Source organism: Peromyscus californicus, unplaced genomic scaffold (genome assembly GCF_007827085.1).
Source record: "Peromyscus californicus insignis strain IS unplaced genomic scaffold, ASM782708v3 Scaffold_20__1_contigs__length_68692818, whole genome shotgun sequence".
NCBI classification, from domain to species: domain Eukaryota; kingdom Metazoa; phylum Chordata; class Mammalia; order Rodentia; family Cricetidae; genus Peromyscus; species Peromyscus californicus.
The window spans coordinates 1,761,819-1,779,369 of record NW_026294503.1 but is presented as its reverse complement, the minus strand read 5'-3'; positions in this window follow the sequence as shown (position 1 = coordinate 1,779,369).

Here is a 17,551-nt window from a genome sequence, read left to right as displayed (position 1 = left end):
GATGATGGTGGCTCATGCCTTTAATCCCAGAACTCAGGAGGCAGAGGCAGAGGCAGGTGGATCTGAGTTTGAGGCCAGTCTGGTCTACAGAGTGAGTTCTAGTACAACCAACCAGGGCTGCACAGTGAAACCCTGTCTCAAGGAATAAAATAAAAAACAAAACAGAATGTGATCTTGTCCCAGTCAGGGTCAGGATTGTGAAGGGCTCCAGCCTGAACTTCAGCCAACGTGAAAGTATCAGACTGATGTACCCTCGGAGACCTCATGATTAATCACAGTCGTTAAAGCATACACTGTCGGTTTGGTCAGGGCTGGCTGGAGGCTGGGAGACAAAGTGTGTGAGATGCAATCCCTGCCTCCGAGGGGAAAGCAAAAGCAATGAGAGAGAGAGATGAAGATGGGCAGATGGAGTCATTAGTGGCAGGTCATGTGACTAACAATGAAACAACAGATCCTGATTAATAGTGATATTAATATGCACTCTCTACAATCCATCAGTGTTTAAAGATTTGGATTGCAATCAACTCTATTTGTACTGGTTGGAGTCCAGTCAGAAAAGTAGACAGAGACTGTAATACAGGGACTTGGCTGCTGTGGTAAGGTGCCTCACAAAGCCGTCTTCACTCACGTTTTATACCTTGGCTGAAAATTCTCAGTTCCCTTTCACAGCTGGCTAAGTCCCTTCTCCAACTGATTTTTTTTTTTCAATTTTGTCTTTTAATGTACATGAATGCTGTATTTGCATGTGCAGCTGCAGGCCAGAAGAGGGCATCAGATCCCATAATAGATGGTTGTGAGCCATCATGTGGTTGCTAGGAATTGAACTCAGGACCTCTGGAAGAGCAGCTAGTGCTCTTAATTGCTGAGCCATCTCCCCAGCCCTCCAATTGCTTTTCTTATCAGTCTCTCACATTGTAGGAGTTAACAATGTAACTACACCCCAGACCAGACTAGTTCCTCCCATGCATAATATCAGTGGATGATGATGGCTTCTTTCTTTTTTTTCTTTTTTTTTTTTGGTTTTTCGAGACAGGGTTTCTCTGTGTAGCTTTGTGCCTTTCCTGGAACCCAATTTGGAGACCAAGCTGGCCTTGAACTCACAGAGATCCACCTGGCTCTGCCTCCCGAGTGCTGAGATTAAAGGCATGAGCCACCAAGGCCCGACTTTTTTTTTTTTTTTGGAGCTGAAGATCAAACCCAGGGCCTTGTGCTTGCTAGGCAAGCCCAACCGGCTTCTTTCTTGAATGCAGAGATTTATTCAAAATTCCCAACCCCCTCAGAAGGTAAGGGAGCTGTTTATTCCCTCAGCTTGCTCTACAGAAGGCACCCTCCCCCGCCACACACACATACATATCTCAGCACATGGAGGGAGTTCAAGCCTCAGAGGGAGAAAGACAGCTCTTTTTATTGCACTTAGAAAGGGAAGTTGTAAGCCAGCATGCAGTGGTGCATGCCTTAAATCCAAGCACACTGGCAGGTGGATCTCCGTGATAATCCTGGTCTTCATAATGAGTTTCAGGGCCACACAGAGAAACCCTGTCTCAAACAAACAAACAAATAAACAAAGGAAAGTTTCTGGGTTTTGTCTGGTGGACACCTGTGCGTAGGTCCTCTCTGGATGGTGAGATAGACATCTCATTATTTTGCTCTGAGTTTACAACGTGGATTGTCTCTTCTTGAGGCTGGCTATCTGTACTAGGCAGGCATGGGTCACCGGGGTCAATCTGTCTGAGTCTGCTCATTCCCGAGTGCAGTTCTCTACTGCGGTGTCAGGACGACCTCAGGTAGATTACAGCCAGGCTCCTTTATGTTAACTCTTTCGGGTTCTGTTCAGAGACAGTAGGGCCTTGCTCTGAGCTAAAGCCTGAGGCCAAAGCAACTTTGTTTAAAGGGTAGAGTAGCTTCCTTGGCTCAGTTATTCATCCCAAAAGTGTATCCATAGTAAGAGCATGAAATTCATACTACACTGTGGATGAACCTGCAAGCATAATGCTAAAAGAAATAAGCAGATATAAGAGAATGAGTATTTCTAGGCAGTGGTGGCACACACCTTTATTCCCACCGCTAGAGAAGCAGGTGGATCTCTGAATTTGAGGCCAGCCTGGTCTACAGAGTGAGTTTCAGGACAGCCAGGGCTGTTGTACGAAGAAACCCTGCCTTCAAAAACCAAAAAAGAGAGAGTATTTATTTTATGATCCACCTATGTGAAGTATAAGTGATGGCACAGAGAAACTACCAAACTAGAGAGATCTATCTATCTATCTGTCTATCTATCTGTCTGTCTATTTAGGATCAAGCAGCCACAGCCATGGTCATCTCTCAGGACTAGGGTGGGGTTGCTGAGGAAAGAGCAAAGTGGAGGAAAAGCAAACAGATTTTAGTTGAGAGTCAGCAGGGTGGGGAATCTGAGTTGATACTGGCTGCCTGATTGATCTGGAACTAGGTACTATTAACCTAGGGAGTTGAGCTTGGGGGTAAGTTTAATGGAGGTTCCTGGAAGATTAAGGTGGTTACCATGAAGGAGGCAGACAGGAACCCACCTTCCCACTTTAGGAGATCTGCTTTTCTAGCAAACAGAAACATTTAGGCTTGTTTACCCAATAACAATAACCCTTGTTTACCAGGGCAAAGTCCTTCTGTTTAGGACAATGTCACCAGCACTGCCCTGTGTGTATGTGGTGTGGTGGTGGTGGTGGTGGGGTGGTGGTAGTGGGGGTGGGGGGGGGGGGGTGGTGGTAGTAGGGTGGTGGTTGGACTTAACAAGTACAGAAGCAGGAAGTAGCTGGTCCCAAAGCCTGGAGGGAGGAGTCAGTAGGAAGGTTGGAGAAAGGGGATCATTAGTAGATACAGGGTTCCTGTTTAAAATGATGTAACTTCTTCTACTGGAGAGTGAATGTGATTGCACAACTTTGTGATTATACTTAATGCCATTGATGTATGTATTTAAAACTGCAGAAAGTTCAAAAATGGTGAAATTTTAACATAATGTATGTTTTTGATTGGGGTTTGATTGGTTTTGGAGTCAGGGTCTCACACTATAATTCAGGCTGGGCTGAAATGTACTGCTGTGGTCCAGGCTTGCCCTGAACTCTAGCAGTCCTCCTGCCTCAGGTGTCCCTAGTGCTGTCACAAGTTGAGTTACCGTGCCCGGCTGTTTTGTGCATGTAGCACATTGTTACACATCCAAAAGCTGTGAAAGGAGAGAAAGGGATTTGAAAGCCAGCAGCACATGATCTGGCTCCTGAAATGTTACCAGGTGTTATGGGGTATCTACCAGAGGAGACTGCTCAGACATCGGTTTAAGCCAATAGAAAGTCTTTACTAGCCAGCTGGCAATTACACTGATGTTAGATCCCAGTATAGCCCCAAGCCTTTCTCAGGATGAGCTTTAAAGCACAAAAACCTTGTTCTGGGTTGACATACTTCAGTTAACAAGAACAGTTAGCCAGAAGCAGAACTGCAGAAACCAGAAAGCAAGGTTAGTACATTTAGAGACTTTCCCAGAACTGTATGGACTTTGATGGATTAGGCCTCTGTTTTAGTTTGGCAGGTGGTACTGTCTATGTGCTGAGTTTTACAGCCTGAATGGTGCTTTGTGAGACCAAACAGGAACAATATACCTTGCAGGTTAAGAGTTCTGTTTGCATGGAAGACAGTTAAAAGAAGTTCCTGTTTGTCCTGTGTTAAGTCCTTGTAAGTTAAAGCTTTTGTAATTAAGAAGAAATTCCTGTTTGTCCTATGTTAAAGCCCAGTTAAAGAATAAATTTTTGGGCTGGAGAGATGCCTCAGAGGTTAAGAGCACTGGCTGCTCTTTCAAAGGTCCTGAATTCATTCCCAGCGACCACGCAGTGGCTCATAACCATCCATAATGAGATCTGGTGCCCTCTTCTGGTGTGCAGGTGTACATGCAGGTAGTGCACTCATGTAAAAAAATAAATAAAATTTAAAAAAAAAAAATTCTTGTTTTGTCCTGTATTAAGTGTAAGGTTTTGGTCCTTATTTACGTCCTTTAATTACGTCATCAGCCTTTGCCGGCTTCCCAGCCTAAAAAAGCGGTTGAGCCCTCTGTGGGCTCTCTCTGTCCCCTCTCCTTTGCGCTCCCCTCTCCCCCCGTCGGTCCCTCTCTCTCCCTCTCCCCCCCTTGTCTCTCTCTCTCTCTCTCTCTCTGTCTTTCTCTGTCTCTCCCCCCCCAATAAAGCTCTAAAAAGGTAACCATGACTATGATTCTTTCAATCAGCACGCTCCTCCGCGGGCACGCTCCTCCGTGGGCATGGCCGCCGCGGGCGGTGACCAGCCACGAGGGGCAGCTCGGCGGCATAACCAACATTGGTGCCGTGACTCGGATACACCACCGAACACCGAGGACCTGCTGACTGCTGCTGACTGCTGCTGCTTGCCGCCTCTTCCCCCATCCAGCGAGATCGCGAGACCGCGAGCGCGTGCGTGCGTCCCTCGCCGCCTCCGCTGGACCCCCACACCGCCACTGCCATAATTCTTCACCACAGTAAGTCCGCTGTTCTCGCGTGCAGCTGTAGTCTGAGCTATATTATTTGCAACGGACACCCCAGGGGTTGTCCTCGAGCTGCACCAGCAACGGCACATTTTCGTTTCTGACGAGAAAGTAAATGCTGTCTTGGTCTACCGGGTGGATCAACTGTGGTGCAGCTGCAGCCCTTCGCATCCCTTGACGAAGAGGATGGTGAACTTGAGCTGATTCATAGATCTCTCTCCACTCTTTGGGGACACCCAAGATTGTAGTCTGATCCCGGTTTGTTATTTTAATTTTTTATTTTTTCTCTCAGCTACAGCCATGCGACAAAAGGGCGGATATATTGGTGGATAGGGGCGGGCACCAGTAAACCTGGCCTCATAACAGCGTAAATCTGGCCGCATAACAGAGTCACGGGAACTTCTGCCAGAGAACGGGCAAATAAGAGTCACTTTATCTCCAAGCTTTCTGCTAAAGTTCTGAAACCCTGCTCCTTCCCCACTTCTGAGTCTCCACGTGCAACCTTTTCTGTCTGACTTCCATCGGCGGTGGGCGGGCTCAAATGGGCGGGCTTGGGCGGCTTCTAGGACTCGCCCTAACTCACCTGAACTCCACCCACTCATTCTCAAACTGCCTTGAGAAGCACAGACGGGTCTAAAAGCGGCTAAGATCCATACAAATAAGTCTACAGTAGTCAGGATGGCTCTTAAGCCAAAAAAAAAAAAAAAAAAAAAAAACAGCTTATAGCCTCAGACAAGTCTTCCAAAAAGTATCGGTTTATAGTCTGCCTACTGGCAGATCTTCCAAAAGCTGTCCTTAAGCCATCAATCAGCAGGAAAAAAAAAAAAAAATTAGGACATAGAGTAAAATTCGTCTCTTGTTCCCCAGACCTCCTTGACTAAAACTTAAGCATCTGGAGAGCAAGGCTCCTGACCTCACAGGCAAAAGAGTCATCTGTGGCATTTAAGGTGTACCAGGGAAGAGATAAAAGCCCGAAAACAAAATTGCCAAGTGCTGGCACTCGCTGACTCCCAAAAGCTGTTGGGTCCCTGTTTTAAGTGAGGAAAAGGCCACGGGCTAGCAAATGCCCCACCAGGCCATCGACAGCCTTGTTAAAAGTGCCACCTAGAAAGACAGAGTCAGCTGACTGCCCCCAGGCACTAAGATGCATGGGTACATCAAGCTAAGACCTTCAGCAGACCTAGGCTTGGCTACAGACATGGCAGGGAACCCAGAACGCAGCAGGGAAGCGATCCAATTCTTTCCTTCTGGACACCAGAGCCATTGACTCAGTCCTGGGAGTTTTGGGATGCCACCTCTCCTTTATTGTCGGGTACAGAAGACAGCCTTACCACCTCACCAGATTTAATTGCACTCTCAGAGTTACTTAATGAAAAAAGATTTCCACCTAAAATAAGAGCTCATTGCTTCACTCCAGATCCACTGCCTGTGTTTCTCATGTGCATACAGACAGGGCCCTGATCTTTGCCTTGTCCCTAATTCAAAAAAAAAAAAAAAATTTCTCATGTACCACAAGCTTTTCTCTTCCCAGTTTCCTGTTCTAACTCACTGTTCAGCTAATGGTACAGGACCACCACAGAACCAGAGTCCAGAGATCATCAAATAAGAAACTGTAACAGGGGCTGGAGAGATGGCTCAGAGGTTAAGAGCACCGACTGCTCTTCCAGAGGTCCTGAGTTCAATTCCCAGCATCCACATGGTGGCTCACAACCACCTGTAATGATATCTGGTGCCCTCTTCTGGCCTGCAGACAGACATACATGCAGGCAGAACATTGTATACTAAATAAATAAATCTTTAAAAAAAAAAAAAGAAAAAGAAAAGAAACTGTAACAGCTAAAAGGTATTTACACCCCCGGACCCAAAAGCGTCTGGGCGCTACAAAAAGACTTTAATGTAAACATCTATTACTATGAGATGCTTTTAACAATTGATCACCTGTCTCCTAGATGCTGAACCAGTAAAGGAAACAGGTACTTTAAAATAATCTGTCTCTGATAAAGCTTAACATGTTTCAAAATCCATAGGGACAGGCCAGATCTACCTCAGATAAATGTCAACATAAAATAATAATGATTTTTTTCTCTCTCTAAGTTTTTTCTGTGTCACCAGCATCTTGTCAAACAGAAAGTTCCCAGCCACAGCCAAGAGGGATACATGTCTCCAGAGCAAACGGATGACAGACAGCATCCCACAACACCTGTCTACCTCGGAAGACTCCCCTTCTCCATTCCCCCCAGAGCCAACCAACGTCCAAAAGTCAGCTGGAAGCAGTTTTTGAGAGGAACGATGCCCCTAGTCCCATCTACCTGCTTTTTTTTTATAATAAGGGAAAGTCTGGGATGTAAGGTTTTGGTCCTTATTTACGTCCTTTAATTACGTCATTACCCTTCGCCGGCTTCCCAGCCTAAAAAAGCGGTTGAGCCCTCTGTGGGCTCTCTCTGTCCCCTCTCCTTTGTGCTCCTTCCCCCCCGTCGGTCCCCCTCTCTCCCTTTCCCCCCCTTCTCTCTCTCTCTCTCTCTCTCTCTCTCTCTCTCTGTCTGTCTTTCTCTGTCTCTCCCCCCCAATAAAGCTCTAAAAAGGTAACCATGGCTATGATTCTTCCCAATAAAGCTCTAAAAAGCATGCTCCTCCGCGGGCATGGCCGCCGTGGGCGGTGACCAGCCACGAGGGGCAGCTCGGCAGCATAACCAACATTAAGTCCTTGCAAAATAAGGTTCCTGTCTGTAATTAAAGAGGAGGTTCCTGCTGGGTGGTGGGGAACACCTTTAATCACAGCACTCGGGAGGCAGAGGCAGGCAGATCTCTGAGTTTGAGGCCAACCTGGTCTACAAAGTGAGTTTTAGGACATCTGGGACTGTTGCACAGAGAAACCCTGTTCCGAATAACCAAAAAACAAAAACAACAACAAAAAAAAGTAAGTGAAGTAAGTTCCTGTTTCTTAGGTCTGATGTAAACTGCTTGTGACCCCATTCACATGATGGATATCCTTACCCCTGTTCCTTCCCTTTCATTGTATCTTTCTAACACTGTATAACTCTCTCACCCTGTGAACACCTCATCTCTCCTATAAGAGGGATTTCAAGAGGCCAACAGGGGCTGCTCTCTCAAATCCCTAGTTAGGGTGAGGCAGCCAGCAGGCCAGTCCGAGGTGCACTCCAAAGTTCAGCTTGCTTCAAACTGGACAATCATGGACTTGGTCTTTTGTCCTCGAGATTTCCAGGTTTAGCAACTTCCATCATGGAGTCAGTCATGCTAAGGTCTGAGGGCCTGTTACAACACCAAGCACAACTCATCTTCCCTGATTTAGAAAGGCCAACTGCTGTGTTAGCTTAGGTCATGAAGCCAGAAGACTAAGTAAATTTTTCTTTTCTTTATGAATTTGTATAATTTTGCCATGAGGGAAAATAATTGCCTCCTTGAGATGCTCAGCTAATCTGTCTGAAGGCTATAAAGGGGAATAAGTGAATGAAAAAAAAAGAAATAAAAGGAAAGGAAAGGACATGACTACCCCTAGGTATGATGGAGGAGAAAGTTTATTATAGATAAATGGGAGAGCATAGTCAGAGGCAGAGACATCTGAGAGAGTCCAGAGTGGACATGACCAGGCTGAGCTGGGCCCTGTAGGGGGAAGGGGAAGGGAAGGGAGAGAGGGAAACCAGGTGCAGCAGCCAGGAGGCCAAAGGTATAAAAAGGAAGGGGCTGGTAACCAAAACATCTGGATTATATAAGGAAGAGCCTCTGGGGGAAGGGTGGCCCAACCCCTGGGCTGGAGAGTTCAGGGTAAAGGGCAGAGTATGCTATGAGCCACACACTGTAAAGGTAGGAACTGAGAGATGCTGGGAGAACCTGGCTGCCAGGTCCAGCTTTGATGTGTTTTGATATGTTGAATAGACAACTCAGCATTTGTCCTGGGTTTGATTGTGGAGAGGATGACGATGTAAAACAAGTTCTATGCTTGACATGAAATCAGTATAGTAAGTGATAGATTTGAAAAGAATTAACTGTTGCAAGCTGCAAGAATATATTATAGAGATTCAGCTGTATATAATAAAGCTATTCCTAGAACGGTCAAGGAATCTTTTCTAGAGGGAAGCCATTTATCAGGGAATATTTGGTGTTATCCAGCTTATAATATTCAGCTGTTTCTTGCTGTGAATTTCTCCTGCACTCATATACTTAGTATATGTTTGTCATATGGCAAACAGTGTAAGCTTCTCAGACCTGCTGCTGATCTACTAGGTAACACCCCTACAGAGCCTAGGAGAAAGTGGACTGTAGGTGCATAGTCTTGTTTCTTGTGCAAATGAAGCTCAGACCATCCCTTTCCTTCAGGCCTAGTGGCATTCCAGAGCTATTGACTCAAAACAAAAGAGTTTTTTGCATAACCAGGTACAGTAAAGACTGGAGCAGAATTCCTGGTGTGGTCAGAGTTGCTGCCGGAGAGAAGAGAACAAGGCGGAGTTTCTGTAGATGGTCAGGCAGACTGGCTCAGGCCAAGGAGTAGGAGCAAGGAAAAGTTCTGCAGACTGTAGGTGATTTGAATCAGGTCAGGAGAGGAGAAGAGGAAGGGAAGATGGAGGATGGAGGAATGGAAGATGAGGATGAGGTCGAGAGCATAAGAGCTTAGCTATTACTAGGGCTTGAGAGGACAGAAAAAGAAGGAACAGAGCAGAACTGAATGCCAGAATGGAACTGAAGCTATGTAGATAGAAGTTTGTTATAGAGAAATAAAGTAAATGGACATAAGAAATTGGTGTACATAGATTCCTTTCCCTCAGATAACCCCACGCTGGACATAGCGTCTTCCCCAGGACTCTGAGAAGGATTTTCTCAGAGCAGGCCCCTGGGAAAATTCCAATAATTAACATTATGTAACATCTACTAGTGTGTATTTGTACATAGCATGGGAATACAGGTGTGGGCCAAGACACTCAGTCTAGCACCTATGTGTTTTTGTCTAACTTGTAGGCAAAGAGTTATAAACAGGTACAAAAAATATCTAGGGCTGGAGAGATTGCTTGGTGGTTAAGAACATTTGTTATTCTTTGTTTATTTGTTTTTGAGACAAAGTTTCTCGTGTAGCCCTGGCTGTTCTGGAACTCAGTCTGTAGACCAGGCCGGCCTCAAACTCACAGAGATCTCTAGCAAACTTTCTTATACATAGTAGGACTTTCTTTTTTTTTTTTTTGTTTTTTTTTTGTTTTTTTTCGAGACAGGGTTTCTCTGTAATTTTGCGCCTTTCCTGGAACTCACTTTGTAGACCAGGCTGGCCTCAAACTCACAGAGATCCGCCTGCCTCTGCCTCCCGAGTGCTGGGATTAAAGGCATGTGCCACCACCGCCCGGCAGAACTTTCTTTTGTGGGACTGTCAGCTCCCAATAATAACACAGGGACTTAATATTAGTTATGAAAGCTTGGCCTGAGCTTAGATTTCTTCCCCACCGGCTCTTCTACCTTAAATTAACCTGTCTCTATTAATATACATTTTGCCACTCGAATCAGTTACCTCTGCTCTGTACTGTAGATCCCACTTCTTCAGAGTCCCCATGCCTAGATTCACCCCTCTCACTTCCACTCTCTCTGCCTGTAAGTCCCACCTTTCCCTCCTACTAACTATTGACCATTCAGCTCGTTATTAAACTAATCACAGTGACACATCTTCACACAATGTAAACAAATATTTCACAACAGAGATTCACCTGCCTCTGCCTCCTGAGTGCTGGGATTAAAAGTGTGTGCTATCACCACCCAGCTATCACACAGACACTCTTAAAGCCAAAAAGAAATTAGTTATTGCTGGCCCCAGTAGCTGTACAGTAACTTGCCTAAATCATGCAGCTCCATCCTTATGGTCCTCCAGTTAGTAAGAAGTAGAACTACAGAAGCCAAAAGGCAAGGTTAAACATTTAGGGTCTTTCCTGGAACTATGGACTAGGTTTTTGATGGATTAGGTATTGTTCCTGTTTTGGCAAGTGCTGGGGCCTATGTGCTGAGTTTTAAGGTCAGAATGGTGCCTTTAACATGGTGTCAGTTGTGCTAAGGTCTGGGAGCCTCTTCCAGTTGTTTTTGTAGAGAGTCTGAGTTTGGTTCCTAGCACCTACTTCAGGTGGCTTACAACTGCCTGTAACTCCAGCTCCAGGATGACCTAAGAAGCTGCCAGCACAAAGAACTTTGAAGTTACCATCAGTACAGCCATCGGTATGGTACAGAGGAAACAAAAGAAGCACAGGGAAATACTTGTGGACAATCCATTCTTTTAGAAAGGGCTGTTTTGCAGATCAATATTGAACTTCCACTTTAGAGGAACAGTGGGCAGTAAAGAAGTCACCATATGTGAAATTCCTTACTCGATGGTAAGGTGCTAGCTACATAAGACTGACAACCTGAGTTCGATCCCCAGAACCCACATAAAAGTTAGATGAGGTGGTACACATCTGTAAGAACACACATAAAAGTTAGATGAGGTGGTACACATCTGTAAGAGCCCACATAAAAGTTGGATGAGGTGGTACACATCTGTAAGAGCCCACATTAAAGTTGAATGAGGTGGAACACATCTGTAAGCTCAGCACGTCTGTGGAGAGATGGGAGATTGCCCTGCAGATCTAGGACCACCTACCTGAAGTGAGTCCTGAAGTAGCAGAAAGAAGTGAGACCCTGACCCAGCATGGCAGTGGTGGTGCACATCTTTAATCCCAGCACTTGGGAGGCAGAGGCAGGTGGATCTCTGAGTTTGAAGCCAGCCTGGTCTACAGAGTGAGTTCCAGGACAGTCAGAGCTACACAAAGAAACCCCGTTTCAAATAAATAAATAAATAAATAAACAAACAAACAAACAAACGAATGAACGAACGAACGAACAAACAAACAAACAAACAAATAAATAAATAAAACATTTTGCCTAATTATATGTTCTTTGTTTTGTTTTGTGGTCTTACATATCCAGGCTGGTTCTGGATGTAGCCAAGAATGACCTGAACTTCTGGTTCTCCTGCCTCTACTTCCCAATTGCTGGGATTACAGCCTGTGCCACCATACCTGGATTTAAAACATGTTTAAAAAACAAAACAAAGACTGTAGTGTTTATAGAAGGATGGTTTTTTAATTTAAGATTATGTTATTTTAGTGTGTGAGTGTTTTGCCTGCATGTGCATCATGTTTGGGTCTGGTGCCAGAGGAGGCGAGAAGAAGGTGTGGACCAGGAGTTACAGACAGCTGTGAGTCACTCTGTGGGTCCTGAGGACTGAACCACAGTCTTCGGCATGCGTTTTTGACTCGCAGCTTTTCTAGCTTCTCCAGGGTTTTTTAGCTATTAAAAAAAAAATAACACTGAAAGCTGGGTGTGGTGTCACATGCCTTTAATATCCTAGCACTCAGGAGGCAGAGACAGGCAGATCTTTGTGAGCTCAAGGCCAGCCTGGTCTACAAAGAGAGTTCCATGACAGTCAGAGCTCTTACACAGAGAAACCCTGTCTCAGAAAAAAAAATAAATAAAAATAAAAAAAACTGACCACTTTTCCGGAGGACCGGGGTTCAATTCTCAGCACCCACATGGCAGCTCACAACTGTCTGTAACTCCAAGAGTTAACATTCTCACACAGACCAGCATGCAGGTAAAAGACTAACTTTTAAAATCAGATGTGGTGGTGAATAGGAGACAGAGGCAGAGGCAGGCAGATCTCTGAGTTTGAGGACAGCCTGGTCTATGGAGCAAGTTCTAGGATAGCCAGGGCTACACAAAGAAACTCTGTCTTGAAACATAAAACAAAAACACTAAACTAAATAAAAGTGTTAACCAAATATAGGTAACCTCTCCATACTGTGTTCACATACATGCTTTCATATATATATATATTTTACATCCTGGCCACAGTGTCTCCTCCCTCCTCTCCTCCCAGTCCCTCCCCCTATAATGTGTTCTTGAAAGTATGCAGGAGACTAGAGTGACTACAAACTGATACAATATTGGGTTTCTTTCTTAAAAAAAAAAAACAAAACCCTAATTTTATGTGTATACAAGTATGCTTGAATGCGTGTGTATGGACCATATGTGTGCAGGAGCTTTCATGTGTATATATGTGTGCCTGGGTGTGTGTATATGTACCATGTGTGTGCAGGAGCTTTTGGAAGTCAGAAGAGGAGTTGGATCCCCTGGAACTGGAGTTATAGATGGCTATGAGCCACCATGTGGGTGCTGGAATCAAACCTGGGTCTTCTGCAAGAGCAGCCAGTGCTCTTATTGCTGAGCCATCTCTCCAGCCCTCATCATAGAGTTTCTTTCTCCAGAGAGTCAAAACTTTCAGTTACAGCTCAATATGTAAAAGTTGTATTTTATTTTATTACATTGGTGTTCATGCATGCTAGTGTGCAGGTCACGCACAACTTTTAGGAGTTGGTTCTTTTCTTCAACTATGTGGGTCCCAGGGGTTAAGGGCATTTGTCCCCATGCCCCACTCCCACACCTTAACTTCTAAGTGCAGGCTCTGGTGATAACATATGTAACTTTCTGTACGCTCTTCATTCCTTTCCCGAATCGCTCAGTGGTCAGCTGAGAATGTACGAGAGCCCCCCACTGAGATGCTTTTGGCTTGGCACCGGAAGTATGCTTTCCAAGCGCTGCGGGTTTGGGAGGCCTGTGGTTCCTGTGACTCACATCAGCACCTTAAGTCTCCAACTTCCATGCATGGCTATAAATCAAGAAGGGCTAAAATGCAATAAAATATTCAAATGTTCCTTAAGAGGAAGACATTACTGAAGCTGGCAGTGTCTGCAGGTGAATCACTGCATGTCTGCCTAGCAGGGTTCCGCAAAAGGAACTCTCCTTACCGGAGTGTGGGAAGCTGGGGTGCTGGTTTCTTGTCCACTGGGCTCTGAAAAGCATTTTGGGTCATGAAATACAGTTTTTTTCTCCCTCCCTCCCTCCCTCCCTCCCTTCCTTCCTTTTTTTCCCTCTTTCTCTTTTTTGGGGGGGGTGGGGGTGGGGTGGGGTGTCTTTTTGAGACAGGGTTTCTCTGTAGCCCTGGCTGTGCTGGAACTCACTATGTAGACCAGGCTATCCTCGAACTCATAGACATCTGTCTGCCTCTGCTTCCTGCATGCTGGGATTGCTGGGATTGCTGGGATTAAGGGCATGTTGTTGGAACTTCCAGCCACTCTCCCATGACTGTGCATGTGCTAGCAAGACAGTCATTCCAGGGCCTTACGTCCTATGTAATCTGTGCACATGCGTGGCGTAGCTACGTAAGCCCGTATGCACACGTGCATCAAAAGTGGGCTACAGACCCCCTCCCGCCTCTCTCTCCTTGCACGACTATTTCTCTTGGGCCTAAGCACTCCCTCTGTTCCCTTCCCTTAGTAAACTCTTAAATAGTGAGTTTTGCTGTAACTTGTGGCTTTTCTTGCACAGTAAACAGTGCTGCTTAATGCATAATACAGCACCGTATAATAAACAATACGTCACCACACCTGGCTATATTCTGTCACTTAGATCTCATAATATTTTGTCATTTTTTTTCACTTTTTTTCCTAAGGAAATAGAGCATAGCAGGTACAATTACAAGTTTCCTTCAAGTCTAGCCTCTCCTCTAAAAGGGTCACATAAAAAACGCAGTAAATTGATCCTTGAGAAACAAAATCAAGGCTGGGCAGTGGTGACACAGACCACACACACACACACACACACACACACATGCACACACACATATGCACACACACAATGCACACGCACACACACACGCATACATACACACACATGCACACACACATGCACACACACATGCACACACACGCACATACATATGCACACACACACACACACACACACACTCAGTCCTTTCAGTGTTGTACCTATGTACATGTGTTTAGGGATGCACACTTGGGATTGGCTAGCCTATCAGGAGCTTGTCCCTTGAGGAACCTGATTCTCCTCTCAGCAGCCAATGATCGCCTATAGCTCTTCCTCTGTGGGCGGGACCTTGGAAGAGGACCAGAAGATTCAGAGGACCAGGATGCCTACTGCAAGGTAGTGTCCTCTAGAGAAGAACTGCCAACAACATGGTTGTGTAAAAAGACCTGCATGTTGACACCAGCGACATGTCAAAATATACCCTTAATTTTTTTCAGCTATTTTTTAGTATTTCTTTCTTTTTTAAAAAAGATTTATTAGTCCAGCAATGGTGGTGCCAGCCTTTAATCCCAGCACTCAGGAGGCAGAGGCAGGTGGATCTACCTGTGTTCAAGGTCAGCCCGGTCTGCAGAGAGAGTTCTAGGATAGCCAGGGTCACACAGAGAAACCCTGTCTGGAGAAAAAAAAAATGATTGGTTTGTGTGTGTGTGTGTGTGTGTGTGTGTGTGTGTGTGTGTGTGTGTGTGTGTATGTACAACCAAATGTGTGCCTGAAAGCCATAGAGGCCAGCACGGGTTTTAAATACATGGTGCTGGTTACCATGCAGAAAGGTCAGAGGCACAACAAAACCCAGTATCAGAGCTTTATTGGGGGCGGGGACAGCAGAGAGTAACCAGGCCTGGGAAGAGGCACGTACAGAGAGAGAGAGAGAGTGCAGGAGAAGTGTGTGTGTGTGTGTGGGGGGGGGTGGGGAGCAGAGAAGAGAGGAGCAGTCTGTGACCAGCTTTTTTTTTTTAAAAGAGATTTTCTATTCATTTTACATACCAACCACAGATTCCCCTGTCCTCCCTCCTCCCGCCCCCCAGCCTCCTCCCAACCCACCCCCCATTCCCACCTCCTCCAACGCAAGGTCTCCCATGGGGAGTCAGCAGAGCCTGGTATATTCAGATGAGGCAGGTCCAAGCCCCTCCCCCCTGCACCAAGGCTGCTCAAAGTGTCTCACCATAGGCACTGGGCTCCAAAAAGCCGGCTCATACACTAGGGACAGGTCCTGATCCCACTGCCTAGGATCAGTTCAAGCTAAACAACTGTCTCACTTATCCAGAGGGCCTAGTCCCTGTGACCCACTTTTTAAGGATTTCTCTGCACATGCGCATGTGGGCTTATGGAGCTATGCCATGCATTCGCAGGTTGTGTGACCATGCCACATGCATTACATAATCACGCAGCACACGGATGACATAATATGTAAGATCCCTTGCGTAGCTACTGAACTGTGCATGTGTGGTCATGCAGCTGGAGGAGTGGCAGAATCCTAACAGCCAAAAAGCATGTTGTTATGCCCAGATCTCAGGGAGCCCCAAAAGACCACCACAGGAGACTGTGGTGGTATTTTACTTGTACTGAAATGTGATTTTAATTGTATGTTAATAAATAAAGTTGCCTGGGGGTCAGAGCTATTAGAGCCATAGCAAGTGCGTGGCGGTGGTGGCGCACGCCTTTAAGGACGTGGAGGGCGGTATATACAGGCAGTGACGAGGCAGTCACATGTTTGGGTTTACAACCAATGAGAAGGCAGAACAGCTAGAGTATATAAAGACATACACACAGGAAGTAGGTCCCTTTCGGAGAGCTCTCTTGGCTGAAGAGGATCCCTGAATCAGGAAGGGTGAGGCTCTTAGCTCTGACCTCTTGGCTTTCTTCTCTGAATCGGCTCTGTGTTTCTTATTTAATAAGACCGTTGGTTACATCTACAGGAGACTGAATCCCATATGTAAAAGAAAAGAGCCTTTATTTCAAGCTCAGAGCTTGGTCTCTCTGTCCAACCCAGCAGTGAGAGCAGAAAGCCCCAAGCCCAGGCAGGGTAGGTTTATATCATAGCAGAGGTTGGGGTGAGAGAATTTCCAGGGTTCAGGACCCTGATTGGCTGACATTTGTGTAGGGGTGCTGGGAATGTTTGGAATGTCAGGTATTTCCCCTCAGATGCCGGCCCTCCCTGGGTGGAGTCAGCTCATAGCTTCTCCTGGATCTGGGTGTTGCCTGCCAGTAAGCCTGTCACAGAAGCTGTGCCTGGGCCTCTAAACCTCTCATGGCAGTTGTGTGGACAAGCTGTTTTGGGTCCCCCTCAACAGTGTCAGATCCCCTGGACCTGGAGTTACAGACAGTAGTGAGCTGCCATGTGAGTGCTGACAACTGAACCCTGGTCCTCTGCAAGAGCAGCCAGTGCTCTTAACTGCTGAGCCTTCTCTCCAGGCACTAAAACATCACTTTTTGATGGCAAAATTTTTTGGAGGTAAGATCATCTCATGTAGTCCAGGCAGGCCTTGAACTCCCTGTGTAGTTGAAGATAACCTTGAGCTTCTGAGCCTCCCATTTCTCCTCTTCAGCACTGAGGTCGCTGCTGTACATCACTGTTTTGTTCATACAGAATGAGCTTGTTGTTGTTGTTTTTCCATATAGTTTCTGTGTCCATCATGGAACTCCCTTTGTAGACCAGGCTGGCCTCGAACTCACAGAGATCTGCCTGTCTCTGCCTCCTGTGTGCTGGGATTAAAGATGTGCGGCACCACTGTCCAGCTGCAGAATTAGCCTTTACAGGTTTAATGGGGAAGTGGAATTTCATAGCTGGAAGGCATTTGGAGTCAACTTGAACTAGTCTTTTTATACTCCCGAACTAGTATTGTGTCCCCCAATAAAATTCATCTGAGGATCAGAGGAAAAAGCCAGCCACTATAGTAAACACAGAAGTCAGGCAATGGTAACATATGCCTTTAATCCTATCATTCAGGAGGTAGGGATCTGTCTGGATCTCTGTAAGTTCAAAGTCACACTGGGAACAGAGCCAAATGTGGTGACACATGCCTTTAATTCCAGCACTAACCATAGAGGTCTTGAGGTCTGTACAGACAGACAGGAAGTGACAGAGCTGGGCAGGAAGAGGAAGTGATGTAGCTGGACAGAGAGAGCAAATGATATACCAGAACAGAAAGGCATATAGGCGTGGGTATACAGGAAGTAGGTCTCTTTGAAGACTGAGGTGTCGGTGAGGGGAGGTTAGCTTGTGGCTTTTCCTATTCCTCTGCTCTCTCAGGTTTTCACCCCTATATCTGACTCTGTGTTTTTTATTTAATAAGACCTTTTAAGATTCATCTACAGACATCATCTCCAAAAACTGGTAAAGAAGAGAGGCTTTGG